Genomic DNA, 24,897 nt, shown 5'->3' on the forward strand with positions numbered 1-24,897 from the left:
TCAGGTGGCAAGGGAGCTTGGGAACATGCTGCTAGCTCAGTTGACGCACGAGTAAGTCGTGCAGCTAGTAATACTGTGGTAGGTGTTGCAAGAACTAGGGCTGTATCTGCTTGTTTGGTGGCAGCTATTTGTTTCTGTTTGACTTTTTTTGCAACTCGTGTAGCATGGGATGCTGTGTTTGTAGAATTTTCCGCTGGACTTTGACCTTCTATTGCACCATCAGTACCAGCAGAATCTGCAGGATTCATCCGCTTCTCATCCCCTGTCATTCTGTGTTTCTTCCTCTTTCTTGGTGCCATGTTAAGTCAAGCCGACAAGAAAAACGAATAACAATTTAGTTCTTCAGAACAAATTGATGCGTGATGTAGAGAACTGAACTTTGATGTTAGACAACCACATGATAAGAGGATGTAATATGTATGAAAAACAGGATGGAAGAGATAACCAGAACTGTGATGTGTAAACTAAGAAGAAGACATTTCACCAAATTAGAAGCAATGCAATGGAAGGTAGACACCATATGAAAGATGCTACAGATATCGCCTTGCCAAGTTAACAGTGTCTCATCATAAATGGCGTTTAAACAAATGTGAAGCAGTACAAGAAATAAATCATATGCAAGATGCAAACAACATCACACTACCATGTTAGAGATGTCTCGTCATTAGTGCCATTGCATATTCACAGCTTATGATGTGTAAACTAAGGAGAAGGCATTTCAGCAAATTAGAAGCAATGAAAGCTAGACACCATATGAAAGATGCAACGAATATCACTCTACCAAGTTAAAACTGTCTCGTCATAAGTGCCATTTCAACAAATTAGTAGTACAAAGTAGAAAAGAATGTGAGATGTAACCTATATCACACTCCGAAGTCAAACGTGTCTTATGATAAGTGATTGTTGCAGGTTACACAACAGTAGTAATTTGATGTAAGAACATGGTGTGATAGACAGATATTGTATGTTCTAGAAATAGGAACACGTGTCTTATTCAAGTATAATGTGTAAAGTAAGAAGATGGAATTGAACAAAATTAGAAGCAATACAAGCTAGACATCACAGATAATATGCAACCACATATAACAGTGCCAAGTTAGAGGGAGCACCGGTGATGCTGCACTAGGGGAGACGTGCTCATCATAAACACAACTTTGTTGAGTGTCTATGCATGTGTTGTCTTAGAAATCATCTCAGGGGTGTGGAGGAGTAGAAACTGTAGAGGCCCTCCGTTCGGAAGGAGCACCTTTATCCGCTTTATTGATTTTGAATTGTCAAGTAAAACCGACAAGAAAAAGCAATAAAATTCTCTCTTCAGAACTCATTCATGCATGATACTGACAATCACTACTTTGATGTAAGGCAAACACATGATACCAGGATGGAATATGTACGAAAAACAGGACGGCATGTCATGTTCACAACTGTTTGTGTAAACTAAGCAGAAACCATTCCAGCAAATAAGAAGCAATGCAAGCTAGACACCACATGAAAGATGCAACCAATATGACTCCGCCAAGTTAAAAGTGTCCCATCATAAATGAAATTTCAACAAATTAGAAGCAGCGCATGCTATAAATCATATGAAAGATGCAACTAATATCGCACCGCATGTACTAAAGGTGTCTCGTCATGTTGATTGATGCGGGATACGAAAAAAACAATAATTTTATGTAAGGACATGCTTAATAGACAGATATACTATGTACTAAATACAGGAAGGCATGTCACATTAACAGGTATAATGCATAAGCTAAGCAGACTAGCACATGCAGTTTAACCAGATTGGAAGAATTACAATCTAGACACCATATGCAACATGCAACCACATATCACGCTGCCAAGTTAGAGCAAGCACCTGTGATGCTAGTGTAGGGGAAATGTTGTAATCAACTACAGAGCTACGTTCACTATCTTCATCTTGCATTTCTGTTTCTTGAGAATCATGTTGGGAGGCTGATGCTGCATTCTTTAAATGAGGAGTAGTCCCCTTGCCTGCCTGCCTCGTCATAAGTGATTGATGATGGATACACAAGAACATTAGTTTGATGTAAGAACATGGTTAATACACAGATGTACTAGTATGTATCAAAAACAGAAAGGCATGTCATATTCAAAGGTATAATTTGTAAGCTAAGCAGATGCAATTTAACCAAATTGGAAGCAATACAAGCTAGACATCGGGCTGGAGTGGTGAGCATGATCATCTAGGACCTGAGAGCCTGGTGGGAGGCGGGCTGCTTTGCCACCATCGTAGCTTTTTAGTTGGCTTCCAGGTGATGCCTATCTTTGCAGGGCTTGTCACTGGCTCGGCCAATGCCTGACTAACTATTTGTCTTCTGGTGCTCACGGGATGGTGGTTCATGTAAAAAAATATCTTTCCTTATCTTACCGACTTCGGCCTTTCGAATACAAGCTAGAGACCATATGGAACATGCAACCACATATGACACTGCAAAGTTAAAGCAAGCACCTGGGATGGTGGTTCATTGCGAGCGAGGTCATCAACTCCAGAGCTACGTTTACCGTCTCCATCTGCTAACACTGCACCCTTTATAGTGCTGTAACGTGTCTTGCCTACCCGCATACGAAGCTGGAGCGACTTCTCTCTTTTCTTTTTGGCTTCTCTCATGGCAGCAGAGTCTGAAATACCCTTGCATGAAAACACAATAGTGAGAGTAAGGGTGAAGTGTGTGCGGAACTAGTGCATTGTAAAAGTAGCAGATAGCAGGTGGCTGAAAAATAAATGACAGGAGACATATGATAGCTCTACAACATTGCATGGCAAACAAAATTAGATTCTACACCGTATGATTTTGTAATATATGAGCACAGGAAATGCAGGTACTCCTCCAGCACACCACCACATGTGGTCGTATCTAAGATAACAGTCGATTGAAAATAAATAGGTCAGTCGATTTTTTTAATAAACCGTCTGATCTATAAGGAACGGGCAGATGGCCTTCGTCTACCTCCTGCCAGTCACTGTTAACGATCTTTCTCGAACCGCCAGCGACCACCGGCCCAGACCCCTGCCTCCGCCGCCCCGCCCTCCCATCGACATCACACCACCGCCGTGATTGGCAGCACCCCAGGCCATCCCTTTAATCCCGACCGACCTCCAGATCGGGCGTCAGTAGCTCTAGGCCGCACACGCGCCTAAGATAAACACCAAGACGCTACTTCCCCGACGTAATAGGCGTACTAGCGCCTGTCACGCCGGGGAATGCTTCCGTTAATTGGGAATCAACTGGCCAGAAATTGAAATTCAGGGGGGCGACGGACCTCTAGCTAAGGTGAAATAGTATATGAGGAGAAACCTTGTGCATCGCGAGTTACTAGGAACATCTAGTATCAAGAAGAAGCGGTCAACTAGTGTTTTCTGTGGGATGAATACCGTGCAAGAAGAGACGTAAGATTTGCACGAATAAGGGAGGAGGAGTACCTTTTTCGGTTGCCGATGTGGTCACCTCCACATGTTGCGCCGATCTTCTTTTTTTTACCGGGGAAACCGATGTTCTGGAGGGTGCAGGCTTGGACGAACCCATGGCCAAATTGTTGACTGTGTTGCCGTGGCCGTATGTCGGCGGAGGGGAAGCAGATCCGAGGCGGCGAAGGACGGCGTAGCAGGAACAGCTCCGGTGCGGTGGAGGGTGGCGAAGTTGGAGCGGCAGCGGTGAGGCGCAGGACGGCATGGTTGAACTGGCTCGGGTACGGACGACTCGGCCTCGGCTTCAACTACTAGCCGTGGAGGGCGTTGCGGTTGAGGTTGCGTGGACGATGACGTCGGGGTATCGGCTCCGGCGTGATGGAGTAGGGCGACGGTTGATGGGTGGGATGGGGTGGTAGACGGAGGACGCCGGGGTTTCACGGCTGGTGGAGAGGTAGTTTTGGCGCCCACAGAGTACGAATGGGGAATCAGACGGGTGGGGGGGGGTAACCATGTTTCGGTCTGGGACGCGCTTTTTTTGGCTTTTTTGAACAGAAGATGGGACACGCTTGTTTGAAATTTGGGGAAAGTACAAACTTTGCCACCCTCTTAAATTTCGGACCTACTGCGGGTCGGGGGTAGGATGGTAATCCCAGGTGTCCCAAATAGTGGGCAAGAGCGATTTCGGCCGCGCGCATGTGTGCTTAGGCGGCCATTGGGTATGAATGTTTTTCGAATGCAGTTGCGTGGCGTCTAGATGAAGCTACAAACCTACCCCGGTTTAGACCTTTGGACGTGGGGCCGGTAGGTTTCACGGGTCAGAGTTATTAGAAAAGTAATTTCCTTGTACTACCAAACATTGGTCTCACGCGATTTCGGGCGAGTAGAGGCTCTTTTGGCGCTTCGTTCGAAATTTTGAAACACAAGCATTCACGTTTAGAGTACTCTTGAACTATGAGGATTGACATAAATAGACAACGTTATATTTGACCTTGTATGTTTGAAAACCTCATTAAATTATCCGCTTCTTTTTAAAATTTTGACAATTGAAAATCCTATAACTACGATTTTGGAATGAAGGAGCTAAATTTGAATCTATTTTGTACATGAGTACATATGCTTTTATGTACAAAATCAGAGCAAAGATTGGTGCCCCCATAATTTAGGTATGGCTTACAAATGCCATGATATCAAATTCAAATAATTGAATGGACTTCATGTTGAATTCGATTTTTTTTAAACCACCTTAAGTTGAATTCAAATGTATGCTAGTTCATAGGTAGCTATTTATAATGTTCATCGTGTAACTTCGTATGTATAATGTGCTTTACACACACAACATGAACTATACTCATGTTTATATTCGATTGCTAAAGCGATGCATTGTCTGGAGTTCAAAATACTAACTATGTGGATCAATTGTGTCGAATAATAACATAGACATGCTCAAATTCGATAGAATCTAGATGTCCGATGGATCAATGACCGCTCCTTACGCGAATTGCAAATATCATGATCCCATCCTAATATTTGGATACAATTTATATCTTTAATCAATGTGTAGAGCAATCTTTTACGTGTAGTTTCACTCTCCATCGGTGGTCTCTCACACATGCTCACACACTCTCTCCCGAGGTGTCTTTCTCGCACACATGCTCTAGATATAACCCTCCCTCCCTCCCTCTCGTAACCATTTACAACTGTTTCCACTAACCTTTATCACAAGCACTCTTCCTCTCGAGAACATACACACGCACAATCCTCATCGAACCTTTCTATATACATGGACCTGCCTACGTGTCTCATGTACGCACATTATCTTTACGCCTGTCTCTCATACATTGTCTCACACCTCTCTTCCTAATCGACGAGTATGATTCTAGCAGAGCATTCTGTAGGATGCCCCTTAAAGTTAGGTTGGATGAATAGTAATATCAGAGATAAAGGAGTTACCTTAGTCCGAGAACCTAGGGTTACAAATCCTAGCCGGCTTTGTCAGTGGACACAGAGTCCTTCACAATTCTGCTATATTTGTCTTGTACGACTAGTCATCCATGGGTCTTCCTAAATGCGTCACGGGCCGACCAATGTGGCGCAGGATGGAACCGAATGAAGGGCCTCAACGTGACCCACCGTACCTCACACGGTGACACACCCTCTGCCTCCACGTCTCATTATCTTCTCACGTACCAACACAAACACCACACACACAGAAAATTTCTCCTGGTGCCTCTATTCCCCCCTTGCATATACACACACAAGGGAATGGAATCTCTTGTCGTGACATCATATTCGTCTCTCTCTCTAGCCCACTCCCATTTCTTGTGCTATCTCTCCCACGCCCCCCCCCCCGCCGGCCCCTCTATCCATGCTTCTCTCGAATACGTAATACACACACATACCTCTCTAGGCCCTGCCAAATGCATCGACTACACATTCACACATGTTACATCACGTACCCCATTGATCTAAAAAGCCCTCTCTTCACGTTTATTTCGCATACAACATTCCTTTTGAATAGAGTGTGGCCAAAAAATTATTTTAAAGTTTCTACATATATACAACATTACAAAGTTATATGGAGGAGTACGAACGCTAATTTGCATTGCATAGTGCCCACAATGATATTTATTCCGCACTATGAATTTGTATATTTTTATATTATTTAAAACAATAATGAGGCTGGCCAACTCGCATGGAGAAGGCTCCCCCAATTTCAGCCTTCGTTGGCCATTTGATCAGGGTCCACGCGGTCTTTTTTTTGCTGTTGTCCGTTGAATCTGGCTGGAAAACGTTTGTTATTGTTTTGACCGCGCGGTGAAACGTGGACGGGGAATGACCTGTGGGCTCGGGCGATTTCCGATTGGTTGGGTGCCCGTTTTTGGGGTGCGCGAGCGGCCTGTTCTGCCGCGCCCGTGCACGCGTCGTGGATGCTGCGTTGTTTCTGTTTCCCGCTAGCCCCTCCGTTTCGCCTATTGTGCGGCTGCATGTTATTTGGTCCCACAAGTCGGCCTCACTTATGTGACTTTCTCGTGTGAGCGTTGCCTCTTGCGTCGCGTCGCGGGTCAAACACGCGTGGGGGACCGTTCCTCACACTGCCCGCGGCGTGCGTTATGGGAAGCAGTTGTGTAGGGATAGAACGATGTGTGTGTACCCAGCTTGTGCACCCGCGTCTGTCCTATAGTGATGACGGGTGGGCCGGTGCTGCTCCTGGTCCCTTTCGTCAGTGGCACTGGCTGCACGTCTCATTGCGGTCGGGATTCGCCGATCCCACTGCCCGAGCACCGCGCTCGTCCTGTGGAACGTGCAAAAGGGTCAAAACCCTAGCCGCCACGCCAACCCTTCTCGTCAGGCCCGCGCCCCCTCTGCCCCGTCTCCTCCCTGCTCCCTCCTCTCCCTCCTATCCCACGTCGCCGCCCTCGAGCCCCCTCCACCTCGTCTCCTCCCTGCTCCCTCCTCTCCAACGCCGCTGCCCTCGATGCGCCGTCAGGGAGGCCATCAGCCCGAGCCTAGGAGAAGACCACTCCTAATCTTACTCGCCGCTGCTGATTGGATTGAGAGCGCCCACATGGCCTCGCCACCGCTGCCGCCTGGATTTGCTAGCCGCCGCATGGAGTCACCCTGGCCGCCGCGTGGAGTCGCCCTGGCCGCCGCCGAGAGTCAGCTCCACCATTGCCCCCAGGAATCCGGTCCCGGCAAGGTAACTTCCTCCGAATCCCTGCTCTCCCTGGTCCTCCTGCGGTCCTGCCCTGCTTGCTGCATGTGTGTTGTGTGCGTTTGGCCACTCCTCGAGCAAGCTCAAGTCCGTCGACTTTTACAGGTACCATCTGCCTCCCTTCCGATCTTCAGATCTCCATATTTGGTGACTGCGCTGTTTTGATTTCGTTGGATTACTATCTGTATTTGGGGATTAGCTATGAATTGATGTTTTTACTTCGAGCATGGATAGTCGGCAGTACTGATTTAGTCCTTTTTGTAGAACAGAATGATTAGCTCATCTATTTCTGGAGAACTGCACTGTAGATGATATATTTATGAACGATCTTCACACTGAAAATGCAAAATTTACGGTATGGTCTAATGATTGTCGGTGGGGTGTGACTTTTTTGCTGGCATTGTCCAGTGCAGTTTTTGGATTTCTACTGAGTTGTACAGTGTTTTGAGATTTGTCTTTGTGTTATGATATCTGCATGAAAATTCCCAGGGATTTGATTGACGGAGGCATCACTATTTGACGTTGGATTATCCATTTTTGCAGCACTAGCAATGTTGTTTTTGTTTGGAATGGCCAGTTCTCAATTTCTATTCTGTTATCAACGATACTGTACTTCTTGTCAGGTTACATTATCTTACTTGGTTTTAGTCTATATGTAGCACAAAAATAGGCAGCATGGTTGTTTTCATACTCGATTTGGTTTGTAGGTTACACTAAGAAACACCATCATAAGGAAAATGACATTGCACTGCATTGTTTATAATTGGCCTGTTACTATTCGGTCTGCTGTAGTACTTAATTGCTACACCATTTCAAGTTATGTAGTTGTCGGCGTTTTGGGAACGGAGGTCCCCAGACTTGTTTGCCTGCGGCCTACGGTTTGGCTCAGGTGGGGCCAGCGCGGCCCATCTTCATCAACCCAAACTCAAGACCCTCGCAAGGGGTCAAGCCTTGCGGGGCGGATGACAGGAAGCTTCCTTAAGAGCAGCCTCATGAGGCACGCTCGCGAGAAGGCGGAGAGATCAATGTAAGGGTACCTCGCGAGGATCCCATAACGCAAGCCATGATGATCAAGACCAGGCGGGCGCCAGACGGGCGCCGGCCTGCGCAGGGTTTTTGTTTCCCTTTTGGTATAAAGGGGCAAGCACAGACCAATGCATCAGGCAAAGTTTGCCATTCCGGTGCAACGAGACCAAGATCAGCATAGCGGCAGGATGAAGGTCATTGTGGAGCCCAAGACGGTGTCATCACCAGTACTTTTGGCAGCCGAAAACCACCTTTGGTCAGTATAACTTGTATTACATGTTTTTTTTTAAAATGGCCAATTGTTGGTGTCCTTCCCGCTCATTATTTGGGAAGAAGCCCAGGGCCTCTATAAATAGAACTAGCCACCATAGAGTAGAGGGACGACTGGAAATCTGGTAGAACCCTAGTAGAGAGAGAGAAAGGCGACCGAACTCATCCTAGCAGTTTATCGCACCAGCTCAAGAACACCTCTCGCGAGGCTGTTCTTCCTTTGTACTGATCCTCATCTGCCCCAGAGGCAATCCACCATACCACACACTGGAGTAGGGTACTATACCACAACGGTGGCCTGAACCAGTATAAACTTTGTTTCTCTTGTATTGTTCATCATTTTCATCTTAGTTCGCACGAGAGTATCGGACGTAGATCGGTAGGGGAGAGATCTCCGCGTGCACCCCAGTGTTCGAACCTCAAGGGTCTGCCGGAACCAGAAATCCGACATTTGACGCGCCAGGTAGGGGTGCGCCGGAATCTTTCTTCCGCTGTTCGCGTGTGATCTTCCATCGTGTCCATGGTTGACGCTCGTCGGGCTCGCGTCGAGCGCCGGGCTGCTCGCGCCACTCTTGTCGCCCAGATGGTGCTCGTCGGTGGACCCCCTCGTCATTCCCCGTCGCCCGCAGCCAACGCCGCCACCGGAACGAGCAGCAGGTCTCGTCCCAGCATCCTTCGGTGCGGCGGGATGGCCGCACCGCCACCCCGTCGCTGACTCCAGCTGGCTCGTCGTCCCACGCTCGTCGCGCATCCATGGATGCGCACGCCTCACTGCTTTTGGCGGGGGAGCTCCTGCACTATTGCCCCGTCGACGTTCTCTACGAGGACTGGCTCGTCTGCATCATCGAGCTTGTCAGTGCTGCAGGAGGCTCCCCCTTGCGGTCCCTCTTGCTGCTTCGCCCTCCGTCCCGTGCAAGGGGCGAGGATCAGGTGGCGCCTCCGCTGCCTCCTCCCCAAAAAGGTGCCTTGGCTCCAAGGCGTGCAGCCCCAGGGTGAGACCCTCCACGTCCGGCGCTTGCGCAACAGGAAGGGAGCTGCCAAGAGATCCCACGTCCCCGGAAAGGTGCTCGCGCGCTCCCCGCGCCGGCACGCCAAAATCGCGCCCCAGCGCCTCCACGACGAGACCCCGTGCTGCTTCCAGTGGCGGCGCGTAGTGACCCGCAAGAACAAGTTCAGCACCAGCAAAGGGCGCCGGTGGCCACGGCGGGCTGCCTCGCCTTCACCCTCGAGCTGCGCGACGTCACATGGCCAGGCAAGTTCAAGCCTGACCTCCCTCCCCGCTATGATGGCACAGCGGACCCCGCGGAGTTCCTGCAGCTCTACGAGCTGGGCATCGTAGCCGCCAACGGAGACGAAAAGGTCATGGCAAATTGGTTCCCCATGGCGCTTAAGGATGGCGCCCCGCACCTGGCTCCTCAACCTGACTCCCGGCACGATCTCCTCCTGGAGCGAGATGCGCACCTGCTTCATCGCCAACTTTCAGGGCACTCGCGACCGGCCCCCGGTCGTGAGCGACCTGCGCCGCATCAAGCAACAGCCAGGAGAAGTACATTCAGCACTTCAACTACGCTCGCCTTAAGATCCCCAAGGTAACTGAAAAAGCTATCATCTCGGTCTTCTTCGACGGCGTGCGCGACGTCAAGATGAAGGAAGAGCTAGCAATCCATGAAGACCTGTGCACATCTCTGGAGCTGTTCAACTTGGCGACCAAGTGCGCCAGGGCTGAGGAAGGGCGTCTCTACCTCCTCGAGCTCCCGGCAGCCGGCCCAGAAGAAAAGAAGCTCAAGGCCAAAGACGTGAAGCGCAAGGGGGCTGCCGTGCTAGCAGCGGAACCGGACACAAAGCGAGGCAGGGATCAGCCTGAGTCATCCAAGGGCAGACTGTACTGCGTGTACCACGACCTTCACACCCACAACACCAACGAATGTTAAGAGCTCAGAGCCATGCGAGATGGGCGAATCGGCCGGCGCCCAGAGCGCAACGACAGGGGCTATGGCCGAGGACGAGGAAGAGGTGGCGGACGATGGGAAGACCGCGGCCTTCGCCAGGGATGGTGTGACCGCCCTCGCGAGGACCGCTAGCAGGACCAGCCTCGCGAGGGAGGCTGGAGGGACCAGCCTCGTGAGGGCCACCCGCACGGCAACGCAGGCCTCCCTCCTCTGCCGCCTCCACCAAGGAGTAACGAAGACCAACACCAAGACGATGGGGCTGGGGGCTTTCAAGAGCCGCGTGCAATTGCTTGCATCTTTGGTGGCGCCCAGGCCCCAGCCTCACAGCGCATCTTCAAGCAGTTTGCTCGCGAAGTGAATGCAGTCCTTCCCAAGCTTGAGGCCACGCGCCCTCTCAGGTGATCTTCGTGCGCGATCACGTTCAGTTCCGCAGACCAGCTCAAGTGTGCGGCAACGGCCGGAGTCCTCCCGATGCTTTGCTCCCCAGTCACCAGCAACGTGCAGGTCACCAGGACCCTCATCGATGGCGGGGCAGGACTTAACGTCCTGTCCGTCGAGACGTTCGACAATCTCCAAGTGCCGTACGACCAGCTTCAGCCGACCAAGCCTTTCTCAGGAGTCACCGATGGTTCCACTGCTCCAATTAGGCAGGTTCGCCTTCCGGTCACCTTCGGGCAACGCAACAACTACCGCACCGAGCTCATCGATTTCGACGTCGCTCACATCCGCCTGCCGTACAACGCCATCCACGGGTACCCAGCCCTAGCCAAGTTTATGGAGGTGACTGACCATGGTTACAATGTTCTCAAAATGCCAGGAAGCGGTAGAGTCATCACCGTACCCTGTGAAGAAAGGGACGCAGTGTGCTCGCTTGAGTGTGCGTTCCAAGTTGCAGCAATCGAAAACCCAGATCACAGGAGCGGGAGGCCTCCCAAGGCGACCCTCAAGAAGAAGACCTTACCTGGCCCGAGCCACAAGGAGGCAGGCACCTCCGGAGGTATTGCGTCAGGATTTGTGCCCGATCAGGGAGCGCCGCCCTCTCATGCATAGGAAGGCGCGCCCGGCGCCCTCCTCAGGCAAGGCTCGGGGGCTCTCTCTTGGAGAGCCGCCGACCTTGCCAAGGTCGCGGGGGAGGCGCTCGGGCACCACTTGTAGGGGTGCTTTCAAGCACGCTTCCCTCATGAAGGCACAAGTCAGAGGAGACCAAACCCTCAGGAGTTCATCGCAAGGAACACCCATGAGCTACAAGAGTCTAGAGTCATGCGCGGCAGCCGCCGCTTACCTGCCGTGGCCCCACATCCAGCGAGGATGGAGGACTGCGCGTCTGCGTCGACGTACCAGGGCTCAACCGAGCCGCGTCCCAGCAGCGCCTATGACCTTTGGCCGTAGGGCACTGCGAGGGACCACCTCACAGCTACGTTCGCATGCCTTTCGGCCTACCGAGTGCGGTCGTTGAACATCAGCGCCTGTTGAGGAGCATTCTGGAGGCTCAGGAGGTCAGGCATCGCGTGGTCCTGGCAGAGGTGGCGATGGTCCCCGAAGACCTGCACGCGCCACCAGAGCCTCCCGAGGCCCCTGGGCCTGGGGGTTCGTGAGGGCCGACGTCTTCACCGCACATCGCTCACTTCCTCAGCATCACTTCATCTTCAGCAGCATCAGGTGACATCTTTCAGAGTTCTACTTTCAGCTGGGAGCGTCCACAGGGCTGCACCATTCCCAGGCCGCATGGGTCCGTCCCCACGACATGTATCCATTTTGGTTATGCTCTTTATTTACCTTGTTGGGGGCGCCCCTCGGGCTGCATCATCCCCACGCCGCTCGGGCCCGACCCAGCGGCAGTTGCTTTTCCAGCATTTACCTTAGGATAAAGTTGTTCTTTCACGCTTAATCTGATTCCCATAATTATCACCTACTGCTTGTCGTCATGCAAAGCGCTTGCACGTTAAAAGGGGGACGCCTGAGCATAGCGACTCATGGGCTCTCACTAGCTCTCCAGCCCTCACCCCTGGCCTTGACACACGGCATCGCGACCTGTCATACCAGTGGCGGCTGAGCTCGCTCGAGGGCCGGGACGTGACGACGTAGAGCATTTGCATTCTAACAACCCTGCAGGAACACATCAATTGATAAAGGCCCAGAGCCAGGCGCAACCCGCCTCGAGGTAGGGCCTCGTGAGTCTCGCGCTGGCTCACGGGTGCCCAGATACACCTCTCCTAGCCCTACCGTGCCGGCCACATGTCAGGGCGGGGCTGTACACGCCCCGGGGGCTCCTCCCGGAGGGGAGCCCCCTCCCACGCACCAGTGGAAGCACCATGCTTCGCGCTGGCTGACGACACAGCCGAGGAGCGGCTATGCCCGTACACATACGGAAGTGCTATGCTCTGCGCTGGTGATAAACAACTGAGGGCGGCCCGCGGCCGTGCCAACCTTTGGAAGCCCAGAGCTCAGTGTCCGGCACCATCACAACGCCTCCCCTTGGGAGTGCCGCGCGAGGGGGCTGGACACGGGGGCTACGCCCGGGCCTCGCCCGAGCGCACGTCACCCAGCCAGGTCCCTTGGACCTGGTCGTCGCGCGCCACTCCCCGAGCGGAGCCAAGGTACGAAACCCGTTTGAGCGTCAAGGGGGACTCTTGAGCATCGCGACTCAGGAGCCTAACTTACCACGTAGCCCCTCACTCCTTAGTCCTGTTCATAGTTTCCGGTCGGGGCTAACGCTGGGTGAGGTACGCGCGGGGCCGGACCCTGCCGACGTAGAACGATCAATCCACTTCTCGCTCCCCCCTTCCCTACTTGTTGCTCGCGCGTCAAGGGGGACTCCTGAGCATCGCGACTCAGGAGTCTAACTTGCCACGTAGCCCCTAATTCCTTAGTCCCGTCCATGGTTTCCGGTCGGGGCTAACGCTGGGTGAGGTACGCGCGGGGCCGGGCCCTGCCGACGCAGAGCGTAAGCAAGTAGGAGAGGAAAATGCAAATTCCAGGAAATTCAAAGCAAATACTACAAGCCATAAGATTGTTCCACAATGCCAAACACAAGTTTAAACGCCTCCGCGAGGCATGGTGCATGTGCAGGAATAAAATAGGATGGAAGTCGCGTAGGGATGACTCCCCAGTAACGCCGTCATCGATGGTGGAGTCACGGTGGACGGCTTCGCCTCTCGAGGTCGCGAGGCCGGCGGCACCGCGCCCGGGCAGGACACTGGGGGAGTGGAACTTCCCCAGCAAGACCTCGGCTCGGCCTCTCACGGCCTCAGCGGCGGCAGCGGCATGGTCGCCGCTCACGGGCTCCAGTAGGCTGTCGAAGTCGACGTTGGGGTCGCGCATGTAGACATGGCTGAGGACATGCGTCAGCGCTACAGAAGACAGGGCACGCGCCTTGGCCTCGACCATGGGGCCAAGGCCATCTGCGACGTCCTCAAGCGCATCAACCAGGAAGGGGAGCAGCTTGGCGGGGCCGTTCTCCGCACCAGCCAACGACTCCTCCAAGCCGCTCTCATACAACGTCTTCAGTATGCCACGTGCCTTCTCCAGCTTCGCGAAGGCCACCCGGTCCTCCGTCAGGACCTTCGTCTTGGCGTCCAGCTCGGTCCTCTCCGCCTTCAGCGACCGCTCCAGTGTCTCCAGTCGGCTGTGGCGGTCATCGAGCTTGGCGTCCCAGTCCTTGGCGGCGGCCTCCCTAGCCTTCATCTCCTTCTCCTTCTCCTAGCGGCTGTGCACCTCCTTGGTGAGCTCGTCGCGCAGGCCTTGCAGCTCGGCCTCGAGCGTCTTGCAGCGGCCCTGGGCAGTTGCAGCGTCGCCCAGGGCAGCGTCGCGAGCGGCCTTGCTTGGTTAGCGGCCCGCTTCTCCTCGTCGGAGGACGACACGGCCTGGCTTAGCACCGCTCGGATGGAAGCAGCAGAACGGGCCCAGCCAGAGGCCAACTCCAGGCGCCCGGCCACCAGACGAGGGTCCGCGCTCAGGAGATCCTCCCGCAGTTGGCTTAGCTCATTGGCAACCTGGTCCAGGACAGCGGCAGAGGGAGCAGAAGAGACGAGAACCTGTGTAGCAGGCAGAAAAGATGGCAGCGTGACCACGGCTTGGCAGGAAGTGACCTCCTGAGCCTTGGCCGCCACGGCCGCAGCGTCGGGCATAGTCGACTCCAGGTCCAGCGGGGCCACGGGGGCTGACTCCTCGCCGGGGTGCCCCAGTTGGCCTCGCGAGGGCGGTAGGGTCAGAGAGGCGCGGGCCTCGCCGTCCTCTCCCCCAACAGCCGAAGGCGTTGCCCCGGCAGACGGATTCGCCCCAAGCGGGGCCGCAGAAGCCTCTTTCAACCTCTTGGCAGCATGTGCCGTCCTGGTAAAAGAGCGCAAACGTCAAGCCTCAGCGGCAGAAACCAAGCAGAGCACGAATCGAGCACTTACTGGACGTCGTCCGTGGACTCAAGTAACCTCCGGTCAAACTTGAAGCCCGAGAGCCTGCAGCGGGGGTTAGCCTTGGGGGCCCGGAAGCAGAAGGCGTGTCAGGAGGGATGGAGCTGGCCTTGGACCCCCCAGTGACCAGAGCAGACCCTGGGAGAACCAGGTTCGACCTGCCCTTCCTCGTGACCGAGGAAGAGCCCTCCCTTCCTCGCCTGGCGCTGGCCTCGTCGTCGTCCGGCATGGAGCGGAGGGCTTGGGACCTGCGCCGAGGGAAGGACTCCCCCCAATCCTCGCCAGTCTCCTCCGAGTCAGACGCTTCCTCCTCCGCCTCTTCTTCCCCTTTTTCCCCGCTGGAGCTGCCGGAGGACAAGTTCACCGTCGCCAGGACCGCCAGATCTTCGGGAGCTGCCGCGGGCACCAGCCCCTCACCGTTGAAGGTGGGCATGGCGTTCATTACCTGCTCCCAGTCGTCACGAAGGAACAGGGGGACGGGGGTGCCCACCGGGCTCGCCACGTCTTCACCAACCAAGGAATGGAGGGCCGCAGTCAGATCCTCGTCGGTCAGGGCCTCGGAGCTCAGGCGCAGGGCGGCGTCTGCTCCTCCAAGCCTCCACATGAGTGAGTGCTCCTGGAGCGGAGCCACCCGGTGCTCCAAGAACTCCCTCAGGAGCGTGGCTCCGGTCAGCTTCGTCGCCCCCAAGTTGCTTGGCCTCAGGTCCGCGTTCATCCTCCTCAACACCGCCTTCGCACGAGGGTCGACGAGCTCCGCGCGGGACCATGCGTCAACGGACTTAGGTTGCCCCGTGGGCAATACCAGACGAGGGTGGAGGCGCCCGACATCCATCATGACCCACTTGCTCCGGTAGCCTTTGATCCTCTTCCCAGGCTTCGAGATGGCGTTGGAGCTGGAATATGCAATGAAGCTCGTGCATACGGAGACCTGAGCGCCAGAAACCCGGAGGGAGAAAAAGTGGCGTAGAAAGGCCACCGAGGGCTTCACACCAACATGAGCCTCGCAATAATAGGCGAAAATCGCCAAGAGAAGGACAGAGTTGGGGTGGAGATGCAGGGCCTGCAAGTTGTATTGGCGAAGAACGGCAAGGAAGAACTCAGAGAAAGGAGGCACCAGACCGGCGACAATGGCGCTCACGAAGAACGGGTAGAAGGTGCTCCCCTTGCCCTCAGGCTGGTCAGAGCCGACCTTGAGCATGGTCGCCCCTTCGCTGCCCTGCGCCACCGTCATCAGGCGTGCGAGGGTGAGGTTCTTCTCCGACAAATTCGGGGAATCCAGGGCCGGCGAGTACCAAGCATCAGCCGGGGACTTGCGAGTCGCCATGGCGTGCCGGATGCGAAGGATTGAGACGGATCTAGAGGATCTCGGGAGCAAGAGGGAGGAAAGCGAGAAAGGGGATCTAGGGCAAGACGGACGAGAGCAGGGCAGGTAAGCCTGGCCCGGGCACCCCCTTTTTGTCAGTCGTGCAGTTGCCAAGGCGTCGTGGGAAGTGCAGACGCCCACGTCCAATCAACCGCCACGCGGCGCCCAAGGCCGCAGGCTGTTAGGGCCCGCGGCGCTTCACGCTGGCCCCTTCGCTTCTCTGCTAAGCGAAGCCCGCGCGCGCCTTGGGCCCGGGGACTACTGTCGGCGTTCTGGGAACGGGGGTCCCTAGACTTGCCTGCTTGCGGCCTGCGGCGTGGCTCAGGTGGGGGCCCAGCGCGGCCCATCTTCATCAGCCGAAGCTCAAGACCCTCGCGAGGGGCCAAGCCTCGCAGGGCGGATGACATGAAGCTTCCTCAAGAGCGGCCTCATCAGGCAGGCTCGCGAGGATCCCATGACGCAAGCCATGACGATCAAGGCCAGGCGGGCGCCAGGCAGGCGCCGGCTTGCGCAGGGTCCTTGTTTCCCCTTTGGTGCAAAAGGGGCAAGCACAGGCCAAGGCATCAGACAAAGGTTGCCATTCCGGTGAAACGAGACCAAGACCAGCATAGCGGCAGGATGGAGGTCACCGTGGAGCCCAAGACGGTGTCATCACCAGTACTTTTGGCAGCCGAAGACCACCCTTGGTCAGGATAACTTGTACTACATGTTCCCCTTCAAAATGGCCAATTGTTGGCGCCCTTCCCGCTCATTATTTGGGGAGAGGCCCAGGGCCTCTATAAATAGAGCTAGCCACCATAAAATAGAGGGACGGCTGGAAATCTGGTAGAACCCTAGTAGAGAGAGAGAAAGGCGACCGAACTCATCCTAGCAGTTCATCGCACCAGCTCAAGAACACCTCTCGCGAGGCTATTCTTCCTTTGTACTGATCCTCATCTACCTCAGAGGCAATCCACCATACCACACACTGGAGTAGGGTATTACACCACAACGGTGGCCCGAACCAGTATAAACCTTGTGTCTCTTATGTTGTTCATCATTTTCATCTTAGTTCGCACGAGAGGATCGGACGTAGATCGGTAGGGGAGAGATCTCCGCGCGCACCCCAGTGCTCGAACCTCAAGGGTCTGCCGGAACCCGAAATCCGACAGTAGTCTAAAATAACCATTTCAAATGAACTTTTTTAATTGATATTCAGAGCATCAACATGGTGGACTAGATTATGAAAGCAACTATGATCATGAGAACTTGAAGCTATTTGTTGACTAAATTGTCAATTGTTTTGCGTGAATTGAAACTGGCAGTGTGATGACATTACTGTAGATGCTTTGCTATATACATTTGCCTAATCCTCTCTCTCTCTAATATGTCCTCTTTTGTGAAGATCCTTTGCAGATCAATTGGTGAGGCCGAATGCTAAGCATTGTTTCACATTCAGGTAAGGCTCTTTGTTTGCAACCACTGCTGCGCCCACTACACATGGGGTTTGATCTAAATGTATCAGTATGTGCCAAATGGGGCCTCTCTTTTCCAAATAGCTTTCCAAGATTGTACCCAAATGGGGCCTCTCTTCGTACATAATTGAATATGGGATTGAACCCATGGTCGCATCATATTGTGAGACATGCCTGAAACGTCTAAGCTGAGAAATCAGGTCGATTTATCTGACTACTGAAAATGAGCTTCAGAATAACTAGAGAACTTATCCACTTCCATCCAAATATCAATTATGATAAATCCACCATGTACCATGCTCATTTGAATAGTCTTGCTTAAGTTTATGTTAGCTACATATTCTAAATGAGTGTTCACTTGTGTTCAAATTTCAACGAAGTGTGCTTCATGCTTCTGTTTCTGCAATATGTTTTAGAGTATACGATTTCATTTTCCTACTTTCCCAGTTATAAATATATTGGCATCAAAGTAGAGTTTCAGGTTTATGGTTCAATATATAATTGCAAAGTAGTTTATGGCTCAATATATCACTGCAGGTTCCTTACACCGTCAAATTTCAATGTTTTTGTATTTTTGTTGATTGAAGCATGTTCTTTGACTATAAAATAGCAGAGATTTATTTTCTTATCAATTCTAATCCCTTTTTGATGCATTGCAGGTTTGCTATCAAACTCTTAAAAAGAAAAAACAACTTTACTCTGTTTTTTGGAGAACCTTCCTGTAGAGTACATCGACAGAGACAAATATGCGATCAAGGATATATTCGATGGATTTTTACGCAAAATTTGGAGGATATTTTTGCAGGTTCGTTGCTTGCTTTATTGTTCTCTTACTTTCCGTTGTTCAAGACAATATCTTCCTAGCATTGCTCTATAAATTTAAATCCATATTTTTGTTCTTTGGATCATCATGGCGTACTCGTCCTGTCTAATCCAAGAAAGGGCCTTCATGTTTGCAGATAGTTTGGTGCTCTCATGGTTATTTTGTAGTGATTTTCCTTATGTTCATTACTTGGTAACCATCTATGGCAGCTCAGCTATTGTCCAGCTGCTGACCTTGGTGAGTGATTGATGGTGCATGTTTTTCTTTTAGTTTCTCTCTATGCCAATGTATGAATTTTATCTTGCCGTTTTGCATTTCTCCAGGCCTTTCAATCTCACTGTGATTCCCCGAGATGCGCTATTAGTAGGCATCCACTTTGTAACAAAAATTTGGCAGTCAACCTGAAACGAGTCATTTATCTAGCCACAGCAACCTTCCTTGCTTTTGCAAATAATACTGTATGGTTGACACTATAGTCTATACCTGCCAAATATTTACACGTTAGTATAGCCAGAAAGTCAGATGATCATTCCATGTTGGTTAGCCGTGATAAATAAAATTTCTAGAGTAGCAGATGGTTCGTGTCAGGTTTCTTTTAGAGATTGAAATATGTCTTGACTCTGAAATTAGTAGTACAGCGTCCAGTTCTCCATAGGTGAAAGCATACTATGCAAAACTGGACGGCCTTCTAAAAGCTCTGAAACTACTATTTGCTGTAAATCTGTATCCCCTTTTCATACTTTGTATATGCTTTCTACTTACTAGGAAAAAAATGCGTGAGAACGATGGCCTAGAGGATGTGAATTGCACTCAAATATATGCAGGTTTCTTGCCAAACTAACTGCCACTATTGTATTTCAGGTGCTTCTTCTGTAACTTAGTGTATTTTGCTGGCTCGTCTCATTTCCTGGCGAACTTTGTAGTATGTACAGTTGAATCATTGGAAGTTGTTTTCTACTATCTATAGAGGTTTTATCCAAACTATTAGCTGCCTGACTTGCTTTTTTGAAATATACCAACCTGATAGACCAAGTGGACCAACACATTTCCATGGGATTTTAGAAAAATATATGTGAATTTGCATACGTTTTCTAGATTTCTATCTTTTCTTATCCATGCTTCCCCATAGATATATAGCAGGCTCAACAAAAATATATGTCCGCTTATGTTCAAATTTCAAGGAAGTGTGCTTCACACTTCTCTTTCTGCAATATGTTTCAGAGTATATGATTTAATTTTCCTACTTTTCCAGTTAAAATACTGTGTACTTCATTCTTAGCTTTGCTTTAGGAAAAATAGGTATGCAGGTTATCGAAAGCTCCATTTTTCACCATTATATAGATTATATAGCTTTGTGGTCGAAGGTAGGTTGTCACATATGGGATGTTGCTTGTGAAAGTCATATACAGCCATGAGTCCCTGACAAAATAATCGCAGCTCATATTCTTAGGATCAGGGAACCTCGACCATTTTTCTGAAACATGTCGCAGCTCATGTTCCTACTTTCCCAGCTATAGTATGTACTTCATTCTTACCTTTGCTTTTGGAAGTTACATTGCTTTCTTTTCCCTCATATAAACTTGCTAACGATATTGGCGAAGTAATCCCCACTTCAGATTTCCCATTGAATGAATAACTAATTTAGTTTGTTCAAAAATTGTAGGTCAAGAGCCATGAATAGGAGCAAGGCATCACACTCCAGCTCTGAGAAGAAAAGGATATGAAGACAAAAATATCAGTGTTCTGCTCCGAAGCAAAAACATTTTGCGTGTAATAATGAGTTGTAATTTACCACAATCTCTAAAACAGGCCTACCTACTTGCTTTTGTATTAGGAAGTATGACTCAGTCATATATATTTACATTCATGTTGTTTAGTTATGGCTTGTATGCATGAAAATACCTTTTTAAATGAGCTTGAAAATTCTTATGTACAGTGAAATTGTATCTAGCACTTTGTGAAGAACGAATGAAACGCATTTCAAATAACTCTTTAGTCTAAATTGACACCTTATTCCATTAGACATCATAATCATAAATGGTTGCTAAAGAGTTTGAATTTGTAAAGTGGTTGCATCCGCTGTTTCAAGTCTGGACTGTTCCTCCGTGCTAAAACTTAATTTAATTTTTAATACAATTTGTGTTTGAAATAGACATTGTGCTGTTTGCTGTAACGGTCCATTTGTGTTATGCAGAGAAATCATTAATAATAGGAAAGGAGATGCAAGCCCGACTCCGGATGGGCCACACAAACAAGTCTAAATATTATACAAACATGTTTTTTTCAAACTCAGATTTCTCATGGTGATAACGATATTTTCAACTTAAAAAAAATACTTCCTTAGTTGGTCTATGCATGTTATAGAAATATGATTTTTTTTCAAACACAGATTTCTCAACGTGATAAACATATTTTCAGTATAGCATAACTTAACACATGGGCTTTCTATTACCAATATCAAATATGTTCTTGCAAAATGAAACTATTTTCATCGACAACATGGCTTTAGCGGGTCTCTGTGCCATTTGGCGCAACGGGTCAACTAGTATACAAAGTTAGTCATAATAAAGAGAAACGAAGAGCATCTCTCTCTCCATCGCATACCCCCCCTGTACGCCCCTTTCATGTATGCACACAAAACTATCTCCAGGTCCTCTAAAAGTAAGCCCCCCAGAAAATTCACGCATGTTTCATCTTTCTCTCGCGATATATGCAATGACGATCATTGTATTTGAAGCGAAAGCACGATACATACATTGGACTTCAGAATCCACTCATTACAGTCACCATTTACGTTTAATGGTTATTATACAGTCACGGGCTCACCGTACAACTCTGTATTTGCTCATGACATGACTAGTTGACCAGTTAAACGCTCCACGTGGCACCTCTAGTGTTGCATCACATTATCTCACTACCATCGTGCCCACCTGTCGACTTGTATCTACTCTACATCTACACTCTTATAGAATACATAAAATACACTCTTATAAAAAACAGAGTTGGTGGTGAAGGTGTGCCTGCCATCCTGCAATATAGGCCATCCGATTTATGTTTGGCGGATAGGAAAGAAATTATGACAATTTTGTAAAAAGGTACCCACACACCTCTCCACATTTGCAAATAAGGCCTTCCCTCGTTCATCCTTTTCTCTCACAATATAAACAAGTCATATAAATGCATCTTGATGTTACGTGCAACACACGGGTATCTTGCTAGTATGAATGAAAACAAACGACAAAAATATATTTGGACGGTGGTTCGAAGTCATGACCGCGGGCACAACGGACAAGGTGGCCTTGTATTGGTATGCTGAGCCGTCTGTTTTAACACACAGGAGCTGGTGTGGTGATTATACACACACGCACGCATGCACACGAACTGCATCCATGCAACACTCACACAAACACATGCACCCACACATGCACGCAACACTCACACATACACACGCAGCCACACACCCACGCAACACTCACACGCACGCACGCAACACTCACACACATACACGCATGCATGCATGCACACACCAGTACACCACACAACCAACACACACTCTCACGCTCAAGTGCTCAACCTGCACGTGCATGCGCACACATCAGGCCCTGACAGACACATACACAACCAGGTGATTCCCGCGCACGGGTTGGAGCCTTGTCGTGCCTGCGTAAATTTGTGTTTATCTGACCTTTTGCCTATGCGAACTGACAGCTGGGACCCACAAGGAACGTGGTCAATTTAACTAGTCAACATGGCGCCATGCAGACTATTTGGCCGGTCAACAGAGTGCAATCTGATGCTGAACTGTGAGCAAGTGACCGTATAATCACCGCAAAACGTATATAGTGACCTTAATCAGCTTATTCTGAAGTTCGGTGACCATATTACGCTTTTCTCTCTATAGGCCCTCCAAAACTACATCTCTACACGTTCTCGCATGTTACATCTAACAACTACAGTATGCAATACAACACTACTACTACACTCTAACACAATAAATCATATGTGTTTTTGGTTTTACTAGATATCATATTGTTACTTATAATTATTCAGTTTGCATACACTAAAATTGCCTTTGAAATGTATGGCCAGTAACATCTACCGTGCGGGAAAAATCCCGCCCTTTCCTGTTTAATCGGGTTTGTATCGATGGATCATGCGAAACAACAAAACTATAGTACTATACAGTACAAGTGACAGTTCACTGGGCCGTCCTGTCGTCTACTCCTCCGTCGTAAGAGTGGAGCGCTCGCTTTCATAAATCTTCTAGTCCCTTTCACCGACATGTGGGACATCAAGCTACCGGGTCCATGTGCCATACCGGAATACAGTGCAGAGCAGCCGGGGTGAAGCACCCCAGTCATGGCGCCGGTGTAGTAATGAGCAATGAGGCGTCAAATCACAAAGCTGCACCTTTACCGCAGTTAAGTTGGAGGGACGAAGCAACCATCATTTCACTCGTTGCTGAATCTGCTTCTCTCTCATCTTCTTCAACTTAACCACGTGTTGCTTCTGCCGTTGTTCTGCCTCATGTGGGATGCAGATCGGCTTGGTAAAGCACTGACACGTGGGACCGCATGTTAGCAAACCGCCAGGACAACGTCCTCCAAAAATAAGAAGCGTAATCCTAGACTCACAAAGGGCTACGTAGCTGCTACGTATACTTTCCATCTAATCTATATATGCCCCCCTAATTTTCAGGTGGGGTGGGCCTAATCCTCTCCTTTAACCCAATCAAATAGTCCCACATCACATCAGTTCGTAACTTTACGTAAACCATTACGTGGATGTAGCATTGCTCAAATAAGAAACCTCCCCCGCCATCCGCGCGGCAAAATCACATCCTTTTTACTAATCTTGATTCTATAATTTTTTAGATCAATATAATTGAGATTTGTATAGATAGCACACAGGAGCAAAACCAAGTGGTACGGTTAAGGGCATCCACAATGTGTAGCCAAATGTGAAAATAGCTTTTGGCATCGTGGGAACCATTATGGACGGTGATGCCAAAGCCAAAAAGATGGAACCGAAGCTCCCTGATTGATTGATTGAAGGAATAGAAAAATGCAACGTCTCTCCTCTTTCTCCCATGCTTGGACGCATGTAGTACAATATAGAGCACAGAGTCTACGCCCCTGTCCCTTCTATCACAAATCACAAAGCAGTGAGGCGTCAAATCACAAAAGCACAGACGAAGCAACCATCATTTCACTCTTCGCCGACTCCGCTTCTCTATCATCTTCTTCGAGAAACCATCTCACCGCACTAGTACTCCTAGTAGTACTCCCTCCGGTCCTTTTTTGTTTGCGTCTAAGAAAATTTTGTTTTCCCCGCAATGCTCGGCATTTTTCGCTGCTCTTTCCAACCGGGCCCTCCATCCCTTTCCACCGCATGCGTGCCTGCAGTAATCCCATCTCTCTTTCCCATGTGCTTCGCATCTTCCCAAGGCAGGGAGAGCTGCTTGCATGCAGAAACAGGACAGAGAGCGAGAGGCGCATGCGTGCAGAGAGATGGACAGGGGAGAGAGAGACGACATGCATGCATGCGGAAGTGAGAAGGTTGGTTTGCATGGCGCTGCATTAATCAAGCGATGAGGAGTGAGATGGTTAGCTCTTTGGTCTTTGGAGAAAAAAATACGCATTAATTGACACTTGAAACGAGGATTTGTATTGATTAAATCCCGCGAAGGAAAACCCCGCCTTTCTTTTTTAACACTAGTACTCCTAGTACGTACGTACTTATCCTGTTTGGGTCTAGGCCTTGCATTGCCAAATTTCGCCACTCATTTTTGCCAAGCTTGCCTAAAGTTTTCAAAATGAGAAGGAGGTACACTTGCGCACGGCTGTCGCGGTCGCACCGCACCCTCACAGGTCGCTCCTGCACGCCGCGGTCGCACCGCACCCTCACATAGTCGCTCCTGCACGCCGCAAACCTAACCAAGGGAACACACCCTCACTGACATGTGTTGTCGCATGTGAACAAACCAAGCTCAGCCATCCTATCGCTGCACATAATTTTCGTCCATAGAGTATGTTTATCCAACCGCATGTTGAGGAGTATCCGTACGGCCTGTGCGGTGGTCTGTTGGGGAAGAAGAAGGGGTGAGGAAGAAGGAAAAAAGGGTTAGGAGATGTAGGATATTCATCCAACCGCTTGAAATGGTAGACTGACCCAAGTCAGGCGACTTGCATAACAAATATATGTTTTTACACAGCAGAAGATCCATAAAAACAACAACATAAAGAAAAACTATCACTGCTCGCGGAAAGAGACGGCCTCGTCGTCTTTGGCTGCCGGCGCGAACCAGCCGTCGCTGCCGACGTGTGTCTCCGCACCGTGGTTGTCCTCGGCCTCCAACTACTCGTTCAAGCGGAGCGTGCGGGTGCTCTGCACGGACGAGAGCACAACCCGGTTCAAGTCGAGGACGTCCGATTCGGCCTGCAGGAGGGCCTTGATGGCAG

At 50.3% G+C, this 24,897-nt stretch overlaps 1 long non-coding RNA gene across 7 annotated transcripts; it reads left to right on the forward strand.

Moving 5' to 3' along the window:
- The first annotated feature begins 6,742 nt into the window (after positions 1–6,742).
- On the forward strand, positions 6,743–20,377 carry LOC119268206. 7 transcript variants are annotated; one of them, XR_005132997.1, is made up of 5 exons: positions 6,743–7,250; positions 7,415–8,427; positions 17,544–17,597; positions 18,273–18,418; positions 18,573–20,377. It is a non-coding gene; the product is annotated as an uncharacterized LOC119268206 (long non-coding RNA). The 7 variants fall into 7 exon arrangements; XR_005132998.1 differs by having other exon boundaries at positions 7,963–8,427; XR_005132999.1 differs by having other exon boundaries at positions 7,971–8,427.
- Positions 20,378–24,897: the final 4,520 nt, after the last annotated feature.

The sequence above is a fragment of the Triticum dicoccoides genome, chromosome 3A, assembly GCF_002162155.2.
Source record: "Triticum dicoccoides isolate Atlit2015 ecotype Zavitan chromosome 3A, WEW_v2.0, whole genome shotgun sequence".
In the NCBI taxonomy this organism is placed as follows: Eukaryota; Viridiplantae; Streptophyta; class Magnoliopsida; order Poales; family Poaceae; genus Triticum; species Triticum dicoccoides.